This window comes from Salmo trutta, chromosome 29 (assembly GCF_901001165.1).
Source record: "Salmo trutta chromosome 29, fSalTru1.1, whole genome shotgun sequence".
Classification (NCBI taxonomy): Eukaryota; Metazoa; Chordata; class Actinopteri; order Salmoniformes; family Salmonidae; genus Salmo; species Salmo trutta.
This window is the reverse complement of record NC_042985.1, coordinates 5,725,242-5,744,339: the sequence shown is the minus strand read 5'-3', so window position 1 is coordinate 5,744,339 and position 19,098 is coordinate 5,725,242. Positions and strand designations below refer to the sequence as shown.

Sequence of the window (19,098 nt, the reverse complement as noted above, 5' to 3'; positions counted from 1 at the left end):
AGGCTCACAGAGGATCGCTAACAAGGCTCACAGAGGCGTGCTAACGAAGGTTGTTTGTGTTATAAATGCTTGACAGGCTCCTTCAGGTCAGGGCACTGGGACGTCTGAATTCAACAGAGATGTGCACCATGGGGACAACAACTTAAAGGAATCTGAAAGTCACAGCTTTGCAGCAATACAAAAGCATAGACACTAGCAACACTCATATGATACAGTATGTTGTTGTCAGAGTCATGGTTCACATTACATGTGTGGTGAGAATGTAACTATGTGATTGTGAAATAACCAAAATGCAAGCATGGTTTTCTCATATAGGGAAAGCTGAGAGGGACTTACCAGCATGACGACTGGCTATAGCCACAAATACCACTAGCGAAGCAGCACATGGTTCACATTACATGGATGTCATAAGAGTATGATGGAATGACACAACGAAACAAGTCTTCATGATAACGGGATTGCTTCATTATAATGTGATTTGCTCAAGGCATAATATTATAATGACATTTCACAAGTTACATAATGAGAAACATCATCATCACCAAATCAGCTATTGTGCATTTTACAAGGTGATGAGGAATTTTCCTAATCAAATCAAATGTATTTATATAGCCCTTCTTAGATCAGCTGATATAATCTTTCATCACTAATGGTCACAGACCTCATTTGAGGAGTTAACCAGTCATCCAAGGTCACTTAAACAAGGTATAGCTAGTATGAGATGCTAACAATGACAAATCCTATGCTAAAATATACATGTAAAGCATATAGGGGCCTGATCTGAGACAGAGAGAAAGGGGAAATTAAAGTCTGCTGAGGCCTCAGGGCTGACATGTACCAGATCTTAGTGATAGTAGTGAGTGTTGCTGACGATGTCCATTTTGTCCTAGCAATACAGATCCTTTCAATAAAAACACACAAATGAAAGACACTTATGAGACATTAAAAGTGATGAAGAACAATATAGTTACGCGGTATACGTCCCCATTCATCTGTGCTTTGGAAGGGAGATAGAGGTCAACCCTGTATGATTTTAACTTAGTAGAGTATATCTTTAGATCAAATCATACCTCGCTGTCATTGGGAAATTTAGACAAATACTGTATAATTAAAACATTTCAAATAATTCCTCTGAGAAATCCCAGATAAAAAAAAGATAATGTGGGGTTTAATAACCAAATAATATCCCCATTGGGTGCAAAATGACTGTAGCTTGTGACTGTAGCTAACCTCCTGTAATGGATGAAAACGTTTTCAGCGCCTGCAGATGTATTGTGGGAATAATAGATTGAAGCCACGGTTGCCGAGGGAAATTGAGGGCAGAAGTTCTTTGGAATATTTATCCTCTCGCAGCACCATTAAAAGCACATCAGTGAATATGAAATGGAAAAAGGAATAAGTTATTCAATTAATAAAACATTGCCAGAGGTATATTGAAAACTATATTGAAAACTAACTAACAGAAATAAAAACAATAATGAGCTACACTCTGCTCTCAAGCGGTCTTTTCCAGTCTACAGTAAGATTTATCTTTTATCTTACATTTTTTTCAACTGATAATGCAAGGCCAGATCTTAGTGATTAGAATCACAATGAAAAGAAATGAAGGCAGTTGTTGGGATTAGTTACTTGAAATAGCAATATATTACATATTACTTACTTTACAATATTACTTTGAATGGAAAGTAAAGCGTTATATTACTAGTGACTCATAAAAATGTATCAGATTACGTAACACTCTACTTTTGTAACGTTATCCCCAACACTGGTTACAAGGATATGTCCTTAGAAGTAGAGATGAGGACGTTGAGTTCTTGGAAGATTGTGCATGATCGATCACCTCTTGCATTGAAAAGAGAAATGTAATTGAAAAATGAATAGTAAGCGATGGAGTTAGATGTCTTCTTGAGTGCTACATGAACATTGTGATGAATCTGTAACCAATTTGGTTTAAAGTGCCAACTAAATACAAGGCCAGCAATGATGGGAAAGTGCAATGGAATTAATCCATCCTAAGCTATATATACAGTTATGAATGCTTTACAGGACCATTCTGTAACAAAGTCAAGTTGAGATGGTCTTGAGCTCTGCTGTACACAAAGAGAGATCTCAGATGTACTAAATCTCAGCAGTTTTTCAGAGTGTTCACCATAGTCTCTTAAAACCAACCTCTCAGCATCTGGACTAGAAATGACTTCATTGTTCTACTGCCTTTATCATCCCACTGCAGGGGAGTGGAGGGAAGGATTTAACTGGAGCCTTCCTCTCCTGTTCTCTGCCTCATTCTCCTAAACCTCAAGTGGTGCTCTGGGGGCAGGACTACCTGAGAACCAGGAGCTGAGAGGAAGGTGAGTCTCTGTAAGTTAGCGTAGCAACAGAGGAAGGGGAGTCTGGATGAGTTAGCGTAGGGACTGAGTGGAAGGTGAGTCCGGGTGAGTTAGCGTAGGGACTGAGTGGAAGGTGAGTCCGGGTGAGTTAGCGTAGGGACTGAGTGGAAGGCGAGTCCGGATGAGCTAGCGTAGCAACAGAGGAAGGTGAGTCCGGGTGAGTTAGCGTAGGGACTGAGTGGAAGGTGAGTCTGGATGAGCTAGCGTAGCAACAGAGGAAGGTGAGTCTGGATGAGCTAGCGTAGCAACAGAGGAAGGTGAGTCTGGATGAGCTAGCGTAGCAACAGAGGAAGGTGAGTTTGGATGAGTTAGCGTAGCAACAGAGGAAGGTGAGTCTGGATGAGCTAGCGTAGCAACAGAGGAAGGTGAGTCTGGATGAGTTAGCGTAGCAACAGAGGAAGGTGAGTCTGGATGAGTTAGAGTAGCGACTGGAGGAAGGTGAGTTTGGATGAGTTAGAATAGAGACTGGAGGAATGTGAGTTTGGATGAGTTAGAGTAGAGACTGGAGGAAGGTGAGTCTGGATGAGCTAGCGTAGCGACAGAGGAAGGTGAGTTTGGATGAGTTAGAGTAGCGACTGGGAGGAAGGTGAGTCTGGATGAGCTAGCGTAGCAACAGAGGAAGGTGAGTTTGGATGAGTTAGAGTAGAGACTGGGAGGAAGGTGAGTTTGGATGAGTTAGAGTAGAGACTGGGAGGAAGGTGAGTTTGGATGAGTTAGAGTAGAGACTGGGAGGAAGGTGAGTTCAGATGAGTTAGAGTAGCGACTGGGAGGAAGGTGAGCCTGGGTGAGTTAGCGTAGCGACAGTGGAAGGTGAGTTTGGATGAGTTAGAGTAGCGACTGGAGGAAGGTGAGTCTGGATGAGCTAGCGTAGCAACAGAGGAAGGTGAGTCTGGATGAGTTAGAGTAGAGACTGGGAGGAAGGTGAGTTCAGATGAGTTAGAGTAGAGACTGGGAGGAAGGTGAGTCTGGGTGAGTTAGAGTAGAGACAGAGGAAGGTGAGTCTGGGTTAGTTAGAGTAGAGACAGAGGAAGGTGAGTCTGGGTTAGTTAGAGTAGAGACAGAGGAAGGTGAGTCTGGATGAGCTAGCGTAGCAACAGAGGAAGGTGAGTCTGGATGAGTTAGAGTAGAGACTGGGAGGAAGGTGAGTCTGGGTGAGTTAGCGTAGCAACAGAGGAAGGTGAGTCTGGATGAGCTAGCGTAGCAACAGAGGAAGGTGAGTCTGGATGAGTTAGAGTAGAGACTGGGAGGAAGGTGAGTCTGGATGAGTTAGAGTAGAGACTGAGAGGAAGGTGAGTCTGGGTGAGTTAGAGTAGAGACTGGGAGGAAGGTGAGTCTGGGTGAGTTAGCGTAGCGACAGTGGAAGGTGAGTTTGGATGAGTTGCTGTGGTGTTGAGTAAAAACAAGACATAATCCTGTGAATAAAAGCAGACAGGATACGCACATACACTAACAGTCACCAAAAAGCAAAGCTTTATTTTTAACCACGACTCACCTTTGTCAGCAGCGATTTCGTGGAGGTATCCTGTCTACAGTGTGCTTTAAGTGTGCACAAAGCTTCCTTCTCCAGTCAAATTCTAATATTGCTGTAATGCTAGGTAGCGAGACCCCCCAGAGAGCTGGGTTGTTATCACAGTAAACCCAGGAAAAGCAATAGAGATTGAAATAAATATGCTTTTCTTGGCACAGACCATTTGCTGAAACTATTCTAGGAACTGGAGTCATTTGTAATGCTGAAATTCCAACATCACTGCAGTCCTGATTTGACTCCTTGCTTAAATTATAGAGTCCAGGGTAATATTTTGTACATTTCACAAAATATCTCACAACAAGCAAATCTCATTGCAGACTAATTATCTAGAGGAGCCATGTTTTTTTTCCTCACTGGTGAGTACGTTTCAAGTTTGGAAATCTTCCCCACCAGAGCCCAACAGCAAGAACATTCAGAACAAAATATACAAAACATATACAAACAATAACCAGCAATGAAGTGGTGGTATAGGAACATATCCGTGTCTCATGAATCTGAATCATGGTAGATGAGCCATCTTAAATGGGGAATTCTAGGTCAAGGTCAAGATAGTAGTCAAGGAGGAGATAGTAGTATATTCTGTTCCCTTATGGTTTCCTCAGCCAGCTCCACAATACACAGTGATAGGAATAAAGAAAGCGCAGTATATTGTGAAGCGAGGTCGACTGAAGCATGTGGGACAGAATATGCCGGCTGCAGGCTTTCTATCTATCCCCACTGACACACATCCAAGACATACAATATACTTTATTCCATTTTAAAATGGATCACAAAAACATACAAAGAGCATCTTGCTCAAATACAACAGTCTACAGCCAATCTTGAGCTAATAAACAGCGAGATGAACTCCGGTTGTTCAGACTTGTACAAGTTAGGAACAAGTACATTATTGTGTCAAATGTTCCAACACAACTCTTCCACACACAGTAATCCTCCTACTGTACTTCATCATTGGACAGACATGGGCGCACGGAAAGTACTTAACAATCCGCCTCAGTGTTTTTCGCCCCTAATGTAGCTGGGGGCTGGAAGACAAGCCATGGCTTGAGAGCATTCAGTCAAGTCCACTACACTTCTATCTTAACAACCAGCTCCACCACAGAGGGTTCAGTCAAGTCCACTACACTTCTATCTTAACAACCAGCTCCACCACAGAGGGTTCAGTCAAGTCCACTACACTTCTATCTTAACAACCAGCTCCACCACAGAGGGTTCAGTCAAGTCCACTACACTTCTATCTTAACAACCAGCTCCACCACAGAGGGTTCAGTCAAGTCCACTACACTTCTATCTTAACCACCAGCTCCACCACAGAGGGTTCAGTCAAGTCCACTACCCTCCTGTCTTAACCAGCTCCACCACAGAGGGTTCAGTCAAGTCCACTACACTTCTGTCTTAACCACCAGCTCCACCACAGAGGGTTCAGTCAAGTCCACTACACTTCTGTCTTAACCACCAGCTCCACCACAGAGGGTTCAGTCAAGTCCACTTCACTTCTGTCTTAACCACCAGCTCCACCACAGAGGGTTCAGTCAAGTCCACTACCCTCCTGTCTTAACCAGCTCCACCACAGAGGGTTCAGTCAAGTTCACTACCCTCCTGTCTTAACAACCAGCTCCACCACAGAGGGTTCAGTCAAGTCCACTATCCTCCTGTCTTAACCACCAGCTCCACCACAGAGGGTTCAGTCAAGTCCACTACCCTCCTGTCTTAACCAGCTCCACCACAGAGGGTTCAGTCAAGTCCACTACCCTCCTGTCTTAACAACCAGCTCCACCACAGAGGGTTCAGTCAAGTCCACTACCCTCCTGTCTTAACCACCAGCTCCACCACAGAGGGTTCAGTCAAGTCCACTACCCTCCTGTCTTAACCACCAGCTCCACCACAGAGGGTTCAGTCAAGTCCACTACCCTCCTGTCTTAACCACCAGCTCCACCACAGAGGGTTCAGTCAAGTCCACTACCCTCCTGTCTTAACCACCAGCTCCACCACAGAGGGTTCAGTCAAGTCCACTACCCTCTTGTCTTAACCAGCTCCACCACAGAGGGTTCAGTCAAGTCCACTACCCTCCTGTCTTAACCAGCTCCACCACAGAGGGTTCAGTCAAGTCCACTACCCTCCTGTCTTAACCACCAGCTCCACCACAGAGGGTTCAGTCAAGTCCACTACCCTCCTGTCTTAACCACCAGCTCCACCACAGAGGGTTCAGTCAAGTCCACTACCCTCCTGTCTTAACCACCAGCTCCACCACAGAGGGTTCAGTCAAGTCCACTACCCTCCTGTCTTAACCACCAGCTCCACCACAGAGGGTTCAGTCAAGTCCACTACCCTCCTGTCTTAACCACCAGCTCCACCACAGAGGGTTCAGTCAAGTCCACTACCCTCCTGTCTTAACCACCAGCTCCACCACAGAGGGTTCAGTCAAGTCCACTACCCTCCTGTCTTAACCACCAGCTCCACCACAGAGGGTTCAGTCAAGTCCACTACCCTCCTGTCTTAACCAGCTCCACCACAGAGGGTTCAGTCAAGTCCACTACCCTCCTGTCTTAACCACCAGCTCCACCACAGAGGGTTCAGTCAAGTCCACTACCCTCCTGTCTTAACCACCAGCTCCACCACAGAGGGTTCAGTCAAGTCCACTACCCTCCTGTCTTAACCACCAGCTCCACCACAGAGGGTTCAGTCAAGTCCACTACCCTCCTGTCTTAACCACCAGCTCCACCACAGAGGGTTCAGTCAAGTCCACTACCCTCCTGTCTTAACCACCAGCTCCACCACAGAGGGTTCAGTCAAGTCCACTACCCTCCTGTCTTAACCACCAGCTCCACCACAGAGGGTTCAGTCAAGTCCACTACCCTCCTGTCTTAACCACCAGCTCCACCACAGAGGGTTCAGTCAAGTCCACTACCCTCCTGTCTTAACCACCAGCTCCACCACAGAGGGTTCAGTCAAGTCCACTACCCTCCTGTCTTAACAACCAGCTCGACCACAGAGGGTTCAGTCAAGTCCACTACCCTCCTGTCTTAACCACCAGCTCCACCACAGAGGGTTCAGTCAAGTCCACTACCCTCCTGTCTTAACCACCAGCTCCACCACAGAGGGTTCAGTCAAGTCCACTACCCTCCTGTCTTAACAACCAGCTCCACCACAGAGGGTTCAGTCAAGTCCACTACCCTCCTGTCTTAACCACCAGCTCCACCACAGAGGGTTCAGTCAAGTCCACTACCCTCCTGTCTTAACCACCAGCTCCACCACAGAGAAACCAATTTATCTCACAGTCCTCAGAAGCTTCTGTCAGCGCAACATAATTTCCCTATGCTGCCCCAGATCACAGAGTGCCCTAACATCACAGGGGTCAGAGGTCACAGCTGAAATGCTAGCCCACACTGTTTCCTGCACCCCTCCCCCCACCACCTCCCCTTCTTATGTTATGATCCACTACCCCACTAACCGTCCAAGCCCTCCCACATGGAACAACATGACAGTACACAGAGAGAGGGGGGAGAGAGGCACATCCTGTAGGCCTGCTTTATGTGGACTTCCTCTGGCTTTCCACTCTCAAACTATACTGGAAGCAGCAGTATCCATGGACTATTATAGCACCGGGGGGAAGCCTCTTGTTCACAGACCTCGTACTCTCGTCCCATGCCACTGTACTGCACTGTTTGGAAAGAGGGTGCATTTCTTTGCATCCTCTTCACAGTGACTGAATATAACCCAGAGTTCATTAGACGTACTACTGGGGTATAACTCCGGGAGAGATGGGATGACCTCATTCACATTGGAAATGCAGGCCAGTAGACCAGGGAGAGGTTGGACCTGGCAAGAGGATCACAACGCACTGGTTTAAAGCTACATCAACAACAACTATGACGAAAAGAACTCAACAACCTACTTTTCCTGACTAAAACTATGACGATAACGAGACGAGACGCCCTGGAAAAAAAACAATAACTATTACAAATACATTTTAGTAGATGAAAATGTAACGGACATCTAATTTGATATGAAATGTGCACATGATGGAAGTTACAGGAAGCCTAAATATTCATTATTTAATAGAAACAAACACACTGACTATGGTGACTAAAATGTCTGACTAAAGCTAGACTAAAACTGATAACTAAAACTAAGGAAGGATGAAATGACTAAAATGTGATTAAAAAGGTATTTTAAGATTAAAACTAAGACTAAATCTAAAATAACTACCAAAATGAACAAGGACCATTACTAAAGGTTCAACCATGGCATACTGCATATAGTCTATGTAGAGGAACAGTGATATATGAATGACCACCTTCCAAACAACCCAATGACATATCAGACAAAGCATATTTAGGCAATAAATGTTTTGTCATACCCGTGGTATACGGTCTGATATACCACAGCTGTTAGCCAATCAGCATTCAGGACTAGAACCACCAAGTTTATAAGTACCTTTTTCCCTACCAAGTAACAACCAGAGTTGTGATCTATCAATTCCAACTTTAAATCTCAAACTTTCTACCCAACCTGTGTGTGTGCTCAGGGGAAAAGCGCTTTGGAGAGGGAGCTGTGGGGTTTGGAACTACTATCCGGCCTGTCGGTCTGTCTGGATCAATGAGTCTCTCCTTGGGCAGGGGCTTCCCCAGAGTACCCCTCATTACTGACTTGTGGAAGCTGCCCAGCGCTGTCAACTTTCACACAGAGAGAGAGACAGAGAGAGAGGGGGTGGGGTGGGGGGACAGAGAGAGAGAGGGTGGGGTGGGGGGGTTGAGAGAGAGAGAGAGAGAGAGAAATTACAGCGAAATAAGAGAAGAGGTGTGACAATTAGAGGAGAAGAGAAAGTGAGATTGGGATACACACCATTAGACTTGCTGAGTTCACTGAGACAGAAGGCTTTGCACTCAGTCACAGCCCACATCTGGATGCAAAGAATTTACACATTCCCCCTTGCCTGGCAGCCTCCCCTCACTGTCCATAGTAATAAACCAGGCCTGGCAGCCTCCCCTCACTGTCCATAGTAATAAACCAGGCCTGGCAGCCACCCCTCACTGTCCATAGTAATAAACCAGGCCTGGCAGCCTCCCCTCACTGTCCACAGTAATAAACCAGGCCTGGCAGCCTCCCCTCACTGTCCATAGTAATAAACCAGGCCTGGCAGCCTCCCCTCACTGTCCATACTAATAAACTAGGCCTGGCAGCCTCCCCTCACTGTCCATAGTAATAAACCAGGCCTGGCAGCCTCCCCTCACTGTCCATACTAATTAACAAGGCCTGGCAGCCTCCCCTCACTGTCCATAGTAATAAACCAGGCCTGGCAGCCACCCCTCACTGTCCATAGTAATAAACCAGGCCTGGCAGCCACCCCTCACTGTCCATAGTAATAAACCAGGCCTGGCAGCTTCTCCTCACTGTCCATAGTAATAAACCAGGCCTGGCAGCCTCCCCTCACTGTCCATAGTAATAAACCAGGCCTGGCAGCCTCCCCTCACTGTCCATAGTAATAAACCAGGCCTGGCAGCCTCCCCTCACTGTCCATAGTAATAAACCAGGCCTGGCAGCCTCCCCTCACTGTCCATAGTAATAAACCAGGCCTGGCAGCCACCCCTCACTGTCCATAGTAATAAACAAGGCCTGGCAGCCTCCCCTCACTGTCCATAGTAATAAACAAGGCCTGGCAGCCTCCCCTCACTGTCCATAGTAATAAACAAGGCCTGGCAGCCTCCCCTCACTGTCCATAGTAATAAACCAGGCCTGGAAGCCTCCCCTCACTGTCCATAGTAATTAACAAGGCCTGGCAGCCTCCCCTCACTGTCCATAGTAATAAACAAGGCCTGGCAGCCTCCCCTCACTGTCCATGGTAATTAACAAGGAGAGGCAGCCTCCCCTCACTGTCCATAGTAATTAACAAGGAGAGGCAGCCTCCCCTCACTGTCCATAGCAATTAACAACGAGAGGCAGCCTCCCCTCACTGTCCATAGTAATTAACAAGGAGAGGCAGCCTCCCCTCACTGTCCATAGTAATAAATCAGGTAGAGAAAAAGGAAACCTTTTTTTTTATTTAACCAGGCAAGGGGCAGAACAACCTTGTCAGCTCAGTTTCAGGGGCAGAACAACCTTGTCAGCTCGGGGATTCAATCCAGCAACCTTTCGGTTACTGTCCCAATGCTCTAACCACTAGGCTGCCTGCCGCCCCATGCACACATCCAATAGTCCGGTGCTGGACAGAAACAGAAAGGCACAGAGATGAGGAATCGAGGAGTGTACAAACGGAGTTAACAATTAAATAGTACAAAGCATAATAGAGGGAAGCCTGAAGCATAAGGGAGGGAAGCCAGAAGCATAATGAAGGGAAGCCTAAAGCATTAGGGAGGGAAGCCTGAAGCATTAGGGAGGGAAGCCTGAAGCATAATGGAGGGAAGCCTGAAGCATAATGGAGGGAAGCCTGAAGCATAATGAGGGAAGCCTGAAGCATGAGGGAAGCCTGAAGCATAATGGAGGGAAGCCTAAAGCATTAGGGAGGGAAGCCTGAAGCATTAGGGAGGGAAGCCTGAAGCATAATGGAGGGAAGCCTGAAGCATAATGGAGGGAAGCCTGAAGCATAATGAGGGAAGCCTGAAGCATGAGGGAAGCCTGAAGCATAATGGAGGGAAGCCTGAAGCATGAGGGAAGCCTGAAGCATAATGAGGGAAGCCTGAAGCATTAGGAAGAGAAGCCTGAAGCATTAGGAAGAGAAGCCTGAAGCATTAGGAAGAGAAGCCTGAAGCATTAGGAAGAGAAGCCTGAAGCATTAGGAAGGGAAGCCTGAAGCATAAAGCATAATGAGGGAAGCCTGAAGCATACACTGATTTCCCTGTTACTGTAAGTGGATTATAGACGAGAAATGTAACTGTTTATCACATGCTGGCTCATGCTTTACCTCTCTTCTTCACTATGTAGCACACACACACACACACACACTTCCTGTTTGAAGGAAATGGCCTTTTAAATTGTATTTTATTTTGTTTTATTCTTAGCCCCTTATTGACTAGTCCTTATGTCTGCTTATATGATTCACATGGTAGAGAGGGGGCAACAGCAGAATGAATGACTTTCCACCAGAGAAGCTCCATTAATGTCCCCTACCACATGTATCAGACAGGTGGACACGTGTGATAACACAGACCTGCTCAGTGCCAATCCAACCTGGTTTATACATGTTTTTCTATAAGCTTTTGTCTGTCTTATTAGCTTTTTCTCCTGGGTGTTCCAGGCAGAGAAACCACATGAATTCTCTATTATGAACTATTTCATCCAAGGTCCAGTAATAGAATGTGAAGAAGGCTTTGTGTGGACTGGTCCAATTTGAGGGAAGAAGCACTGATGGGGTCTTTCATCTGGCTCTATACAGGGCTAATGGAAGAACAAGGCACAGCGTATTCATTGCACCAGCAGCACTACCGTAGAAGACACCTGATGTTCACTCAAACTGTTATTGAGTCAGTGAGAGGCCATGTTGTGTGCATATGAACATACTGCCCTACTTTTATTCATGGTGTGGAGCACTTCAGTGGAGGACAGAGCTTTTACACGTTACATAAAACGGTCACCACACCAGTATTCTTTAGTATTCTTCAAATCAGGTTGCTATTGTTATTAGATGTGTTGTTGTGCTGCTTGTGTAGCATGAACAAACCATAATGAGATTCATGTGCCCACCAGGACCCCGCAGTCCGTCAGTACCAGTACCCCCCGGTCCATCAGTACCAGTACTCCCCAGTTAGTCATTGCCAGGACCCCCCAGTCCGTCAGTACCAGTATCTCCCAGTCAGTCAGTACCAGTACCCCCCAGTCAGTCAGTACCAGTACACCCCAGTCCGTCAGTACCCCCCAGTCCATCAGTACCAGGACCCCCCTGTTAGTTATTGCCAGGACCCCCCAGTCCGTCAGTACCAGTATCCCCCAGTCAGTCAGTACCAGTACCCCCCAGTCAGTCAGTACCAGTATCCCCCAGTCCGTCATTACCCCCCAGTCCATCAGTACCAGGACCCCCCAGTTAGTCAGTACCAGTAACACCCATTCAGTCAGTACCAGTACCCTCCAGACCGTCAGTACCAGTATCCCCCAGTCAGTAAGTAACAGTATCCCCAGTCAGTCAGTACCAGGACCCCCCCAGTTAGTCAGTACTAGTATCCCCCAGTCCGTCAGTACCAGTAGCCCCAGCCCGTCAGTACCAGTACCCTCCAGTTAGTCATTGCCAGGACACCCTAGTACCAGGACCCCCCAGTCCGTCAGTACCAGGACCCCCAGTCCGTCAGTACCAGGGCCCCCCAGTCCGTCAGTACCAGGACCCCCCCAGTCAGTCAGTACCAGGACCCCCCCAGTCCGTCAGTATCAGTACCCCCCAGTCCGTCAGTATCAGTAACCCCAGTCTGTCAGTACCAGGACCCACCCAGTCCGTCAGTACCAGGACCCCCCCAGTCACTCAGTACCAGGACCCCCCAGTCAGTCAGTTCCAGTACCCCCCAGTCAGTCAGTACCAGTACCCCCAGTCCGTCTGAAGAATGGCATGCCAGGCAGTGACATCGACATAGTTTGGGAATTGTATGTTTCTGTTTCTGACCCTGGACTGGTTCTGGACTGGTTCTCTCCCATAAGGCCTTGATGGCGTGACACACCTGACACTTGGTAAAGCCCAGGTACACACACTTCCCTCTGGGGGGATAGCCATGACACTCACATGCATGAACACACAGAGACACACACTCGCATGCATGAACACACAGAGACACACACTCGCATGCATGAACACATAGACACACACACTCACATGCATGAACACACAGAGACACACACTTGCATGCATGAACACATATGAATGAACGTATGCACGCATGCTAGAGGTCTTCACGGGTCCATTAAGTTAGACCCGTTCCGAAATGGACCTGCGGCTTTCACACCCGGACCGGATATACATGAGTATATATTTTTGAAATATAGAGACCTGTTCCGAACGGACCCAAGGACAACTAGACCCGTTCCATATAGACCTGATAGTATCAGTACCCGATCCCATCCGAGTGATGGAAGCAGCAGCAAAGTATTATTTTAAGCTAAAAAAATGTATTAGCGAGGAGGGAGAGAGAGATGCCGCTCTAGCAGGCGGGGGAGCGGCTGTACTGTGAATGAGTGACACGGAGAGCAGCGAGGAGGGAGGGAGAGACAGCAACCAACCAAGCCGAGTCGCACTATACTAGTCTAATAGCTGCCATAGCTAGGTTTTTTATCATCAAATATGATTGCATAGTACATGTCTTGACTGAATCAAACAGGGCGAAGCTAGTTAAGCGAGCTAACATTAGCTAGATAGGCTAATTGAGGCTGCAATGAATGTGCTTTTCTCAGTTACAAATAACAACACCATTCAGAATATAAAGAGCAGCCTACCTTTTGGCTCTTGGTCATTGTACCCCATTCTTCTCCTTTAACTCTTCCACTGATTAGACATCGCCTAACTCCTAACTGGCTCCCGAGTGGCACAGCGGTCTAAGGCACTGCATCTCAGTGCAAGAGGAATATGCTCAGATTGTAAATTATTATTACACTGTAGTGTTGTGGGAGTTGCCTGATGCCAATCTGTTTGTGCTATTATCCCAACTCCTTGTCACTCATTGACAATGACTGCAATGGAGTTGGAAAGAGCACAAAAAGATCTGGGACCAGGCTATAGTCATGCCACCAAACTGTCCCTGGTTCAAATCCAGGCTGTATCACATCCGGATGTGATTGGGAGTCCCATAGGGCGGCGCACAATTAGCCCAGCATCGTCCGGGGTAGGCCATCATTGTAAATAAGAATTTGCTCTTAACTGACTTGCCTAGTTAAATAAATAACTTTTTCCACACACGGAATCTCTATGACTGTAGCCTATTGCCGCTTTGATGACTTTGCATGAAATGTACCTACACTTGTACATACGCTTCGAGTCACTAAAACCTGTTTTTCAACCACTCCACAAATTTCTTGTTATCAAACTATAGTTTTGGCAAGTCGGTTAGGACATCTACTTTGTGCATGACACAAGTCATTTTTCCAACAATTGTTTACAGACAGATTATTTCACTTATAATTCACTGTATCACAATTCCAGTGGGTCAGAAGCTTACATACACTAAGTTGACTGTGACTTTAAACAGCTTGGAAAATTCCTGAAAATTATGTCATGGATTTAGAAGCTTCTGATAGGCTAATTGACCCCTTTTGAGTCAATTGGAGGTGTACCTGTGGATGTATTCCAAGGCCTACCTTCAAACCCAGTGCCTCTTTGCTTGACATCATGGGAAAATCAAAAGAAATCAGCCAAGACCTCAGAAAACAAATTGTAGACCTCCACAAGTTTGGTTCATCCTTGGGAGCAATTTCCAAACACCTGAAGGTACCATATTCGTCTGTACAAACAATAGTATGCAAGTATAAACACCATGGGACCACGCAGCCGCCATACCGTTCAGGAAGGAGACGCATTCTGTCTCCTAGAGATGAACGTACTTTGGTGCGAAAAGTGCAAATCAATCCCAGAACAACAGCAAAGGACCTTGTGAAGATGCTGGAGGAAACAGGTATAAAAGTATCTATATCCACAGTAAAACAAGTCCTATATCGACATAATGGGGCGGCAGGTAGCCTAGTGGTTATAGCATTGGACTAGTAACCGAAAGGTTGCAAGATTGAATCTCTGAGCTGACAAGGTAAAAATCTGTCGTTCTACCCCTGAACAAGGCAGTTCCTAGGCTGCCATTGAAAATAAGAATTTGTTCTTAACTGACTTGCCTAGTTAAATAAAGGTAATAAATAAATAAAAAATGACTTGAAAGGCCACTCAGCAAGGAAGAAGCCACTGCTCCAAAATCGTCATAAAAAAAGTCAGACTACTGTTTGGCCATAATGACAATCGTTATGTTTGGAGGAAAAAGGGTAGGCTTGCAAGCCGAAGAACACCATCCCAACCGTGAAGCATGGGGGTGGCAGCATCATGTTGTGGTGGTGCTTTGCTGCAGGAGGGACTGGTGCAGGAGGGACTTCACAAAATAGATGGCATCATGAGGTAGGAAAATCATGTGGATATATTGAAGCAACATCTCAAGACATCAGTCAGGAAGTTAAAGCTTGGTCGCAAATGGGTCTTCGAAATGGACAATGACCCCAAGCATACTTCCAAAGTTGTGGCAAAATGGCTTAAGGACAACAAAGTCAAGGTATTGGAGTGGCCATCACAAAGCTCTGACCTCAATCCTATAGAAAATTTGTGGGCAGAACTGAAAAAGTGTGTGCAAGCAAGGAGGCCTACAAACCTGACTCGGTTACACCAGCTCTGTCAGGAGGAATGGGCCAAAATTCACCCAACTTATTGTGGGAGCTTGTGGAAGGCTACCCGAAAAGTTTGACACAAGTTTAACAATTTAAAGGCAATGCTACCAAATACTAATTGAGTGTATGTAAAGTTTTGATTGGGAATGTGATGAAAGAAATAAAAGCTGAAATAAATCATTCTCTCTACTATTATTCTGACATTTCACATTCTTAAAATAAAGTGGTGATCCTAACTGACCTAAAACAGGGAATTTTTACTCAAATTAAATGTCAGGAATTGTGAAAAGCTGAGTTTAAATGTATTTGGCTAAGGTGTATGTAAACTTCCAACTTCAACTGAAACTCTTTGTGTTGAGGTTTGTTTAGTGTTTTCCAATTTTCACAGAAGTGGTTAGAGTCTATGGATTCTTCAATTACATTGAGCTGATTTCTGATGTGCTGTTCCTTTTTTTTCTGTTTGAAATGTTTAGATTTGATAGGGAAGCTAAGAGGTCAAATATATGGTTCAGGTTTTCTACTACCAAGTTTACAACTTCACTATTACAGTGAAACATTTTGTCCAGGAAGTTGTCAAAAAGGGATGTAATTTGTTGCTGCCTAATAGTTTTTTGGTAGGTTTCCAATCTACTTTCCTTCCATCTATAGCATTTCTTAATATTATTTAGTTCCTTTGGCTTTGATGCCTCATGATTGAGTATTGCTCTGTTCATGTAGACTGTAATTTTGCTGTGATGTGATAAGGGTGTCAGTGTACTGACTGAATGCTGAGAGGCTCTGGGTTGAGGTCAGTGATAAAGTAGTCTACAGGAGTCCCCTCGAAGCCTACCATTGACTATGTACATACCCAGCGAGCGACAGAGCTGCAGGAGTTGTGACCCGTTTTTGTTGGTTATGATGTCGTAGTTGTGTCTAGGGGAGCATATGGGGCGGGGAATGCTGTCACCTCCAGGTGGGTGTTTGTCCCGGTGTGCTGAGGTTGTCAGTTTCTTATCCAGTTCTGTCATTTAGGTCGCTACAGACTAGTACATGTCCCTGGGCCTGGAAATGATTGATTTCCCCCTCCAGGATGGAGATGCTGTCTTCATTAAAGTATGGGGATTCTAGTGGGGTGATAGGTAGCACACAGGATGACATTTTTCTCTGCTGAGATCATTTCCACCCAAATGTAAAATGTTCCTGTTTTGATTAATTTAGTTAGGTCCTCTTGCTCCCTCTCGCTCTCTCTCTCTAATAATGCAGAGGATTTTCCCAAGGTTGCTGTTGACGCATATCCCCCAGTAGTTCTTGGGGTCAAATTTATCTCCACTTTTGTGGATTGGGGTGATCAGTCCTTGGTTCCAAATATTGGGAAAGATTCCACAGCTGAGGATGATGTTAAAGTATAGCCAATTGGAATTTGTGGTCTGTACATTTTATAATTTCATTTAGGATACTATCAACCCCACAGGCCTTTTTGGGTTGGAGGGGGGGGTTTTTGTCCTGTAGTTCATTCAATGTAATTGGAGAATCCAGTGGGTTCTGGTAGTCTTTAATAGTTGATAGTTAATTTGTATTTTATAATGTATATGTTTTTGCTGTTTGCTCTCAAGTCAGTTAAAATTACACATACCCGAGGCAATCATATCAGATCCAACCCAGACCCGTGACATTATTTAGAATTCTGGATACGCCTGGGTCCCGGATCGTGTCTTCGGGTACAGGTGACCTCTAACGCGCACACACACACTGTACACCCTCACCCCACTGGAAAAATTTAACTGCTGCAGTAAAAAACGTGAACTATAAAACACTATATTAAAGTATTCAGCACAACATAACAATGTGGTTTTGAATTGTTAGCTACAAAGTTTATGCTGCAAGCTTAATAAACAGTGATTTACAACCGCCCTCAACCAGTGTTATTTCCATGATGTCATCTGGACAAGGACAAGTCATATCAAGGTCAAATCCTCCAGGAGATGGACCACACAGAGACTTTAAAAAGACAAAATGGCCACCATTCTCATGACATGCCTCAGTGATTTGAAGAAACACCTCTCTGGGTAGTTGTGAATGTCAGCAGTTAAGACAGGATGCGCACCACATCACCTCTGTCTCACATCTACCCCTCTCTGAGACGGGATTACAGAGATTATGCTTTCATGCCACAGATCATTATCTGGGGATAGAACCATTTCAAATGCCACAGCAATATTGCGACAGGAAAACTTCTCCAGTCAACATCCTAAAGTCAGACAAACAGAAATAATAAAATATCTGCAAACACAAAAATAGAAGCTTTGTACTAGCCAACCAATTGTCTTCACAGGGCATGCGAGTTCCAACCTCACAGACAGCACAAATGAGCAAAAAAAACTTAGCCTTGAGTGTTTTTTGAAGGGAAAACTTTTGCATGCCAAAATCTTATTGAAAGAAATCTGCAAAAGCAGGCCTTGTTGATTGATCACTAAAATAGAATTGTACTGCAAGAGAGATGTGGACTGCTCAACGGAGCACACAAGTCCAAATACCACAGACACCGCAAATGAGCCAAAATAACTTGTCTCCGAATAATGTTACATTTATGTCAGAGTAATGTTTTTTTTCTGGGTTGATAACAGAGTTACGCAAGGTCCCTATGTCACAATCAGCTGTGTGAGTCCTCAGCCGAATAATAATGAGACATTCTTATGCAATTCAACTAACACACAGTGGGCCATTATCAACACCCATATAAATGGAATTACATGCACAGCCAAGAGCCAAGAGTTGTTGTGGACTTGGCCATGAGTCAGAACCTTCCTCTGTTTCAACAGAACTGGAGCTCCAGGCCCAAACCCATGTGGGTCATGGACTTCAAGGCTTCCATTAAAGACAGAGGCATGACAGCCATCATGATCATTTCCCTTATTCACTCTCTGCTTTCACTTTTCAAACGCCAACCATTCCAAAACATCTCATTCTTGTGATCAAACATCATCTGCCCAAACAAAAAGGCTTTCATGGTGGCAAACTGTTGTCTGGTATTCCACAGGCTTTGTGAAATAGCAACAGACATTCCACACCATTAGGGGAATGGTTAGAAGAGAAGTCTCTACAACGCTGATGCTGTTATCTTTCATAGCTTAGCAACCTCTTTCAGAAGCTTCAAATCAAAACATAGCAAGCAGGACGTAGACAACTATACTAAATATAGTGGATTATATAGTGGATTACCACAAGGCCTGAACTGTGATGTTAATACAAAACATGTTCAAAATATAAGTCTGCATACTGTACTTCCTATGTAACGGCGTGGGCCTGTTCTGAATACGTGTTGAAATCAAATAATTAGCAATAGTGACTAGAGCAACTCATTTTTGGGGGGGAGACTGGTAAACTGTGGTGCGTTTTTTTTGCATAGAAGGGTCTGAACAATGTGGTCGACATGTAGGTTCAAATGTGGTTGACTCCTGGACTTCCCAGTCTGCTATATTCTTCCTTTTATATCCCTCCAAGGCAGACGTGGATGGTGCAATGTCTGGTATATTTAACAAGTAACAATGCATGTCTTTAAAAACGTTCTTACAGTAGTAGACAACATAACCTCCCATTATCTGAGGTTGAACTGTCTATACAGCAGCCTATTCAACAGATGGCTCTGGGATTACGCCTCTGTTAGCCTTAGGATACAAACAAGTCAATACCAGCAGAACTCACCAGCTGTAGCAATAAAGCACCAGTCTGGTTGATGGATGGGTAAGAAGTCAGTCTGCCTTGCTCTCCTTTTCAGTATCTCTCTTTGTGACACTTTATACAGCCAGGGTGTTCACTAAGTAAAAACGGATCATATAGCTTGGTCATAACATTCATACAATATTTTTAATAACTCCA

General features: G+C 45.2%; 1 protein-coding gene across 1 annotated transcript in view; it reads right to left on the bottom strand.

The window, feature by feature from the left end:
- LOC115167442 (A disintegrin and metalloproteinase with thrombospondin motifs 7-like) overlaps positions 1-19,098 on the bottom strand; it is a 180,697-nt gene that overhangs the window by 3,537 nt on the left and 158,062 nt on the right. The gene's annotated exons all lie outside the window — the stretch shown is intronic.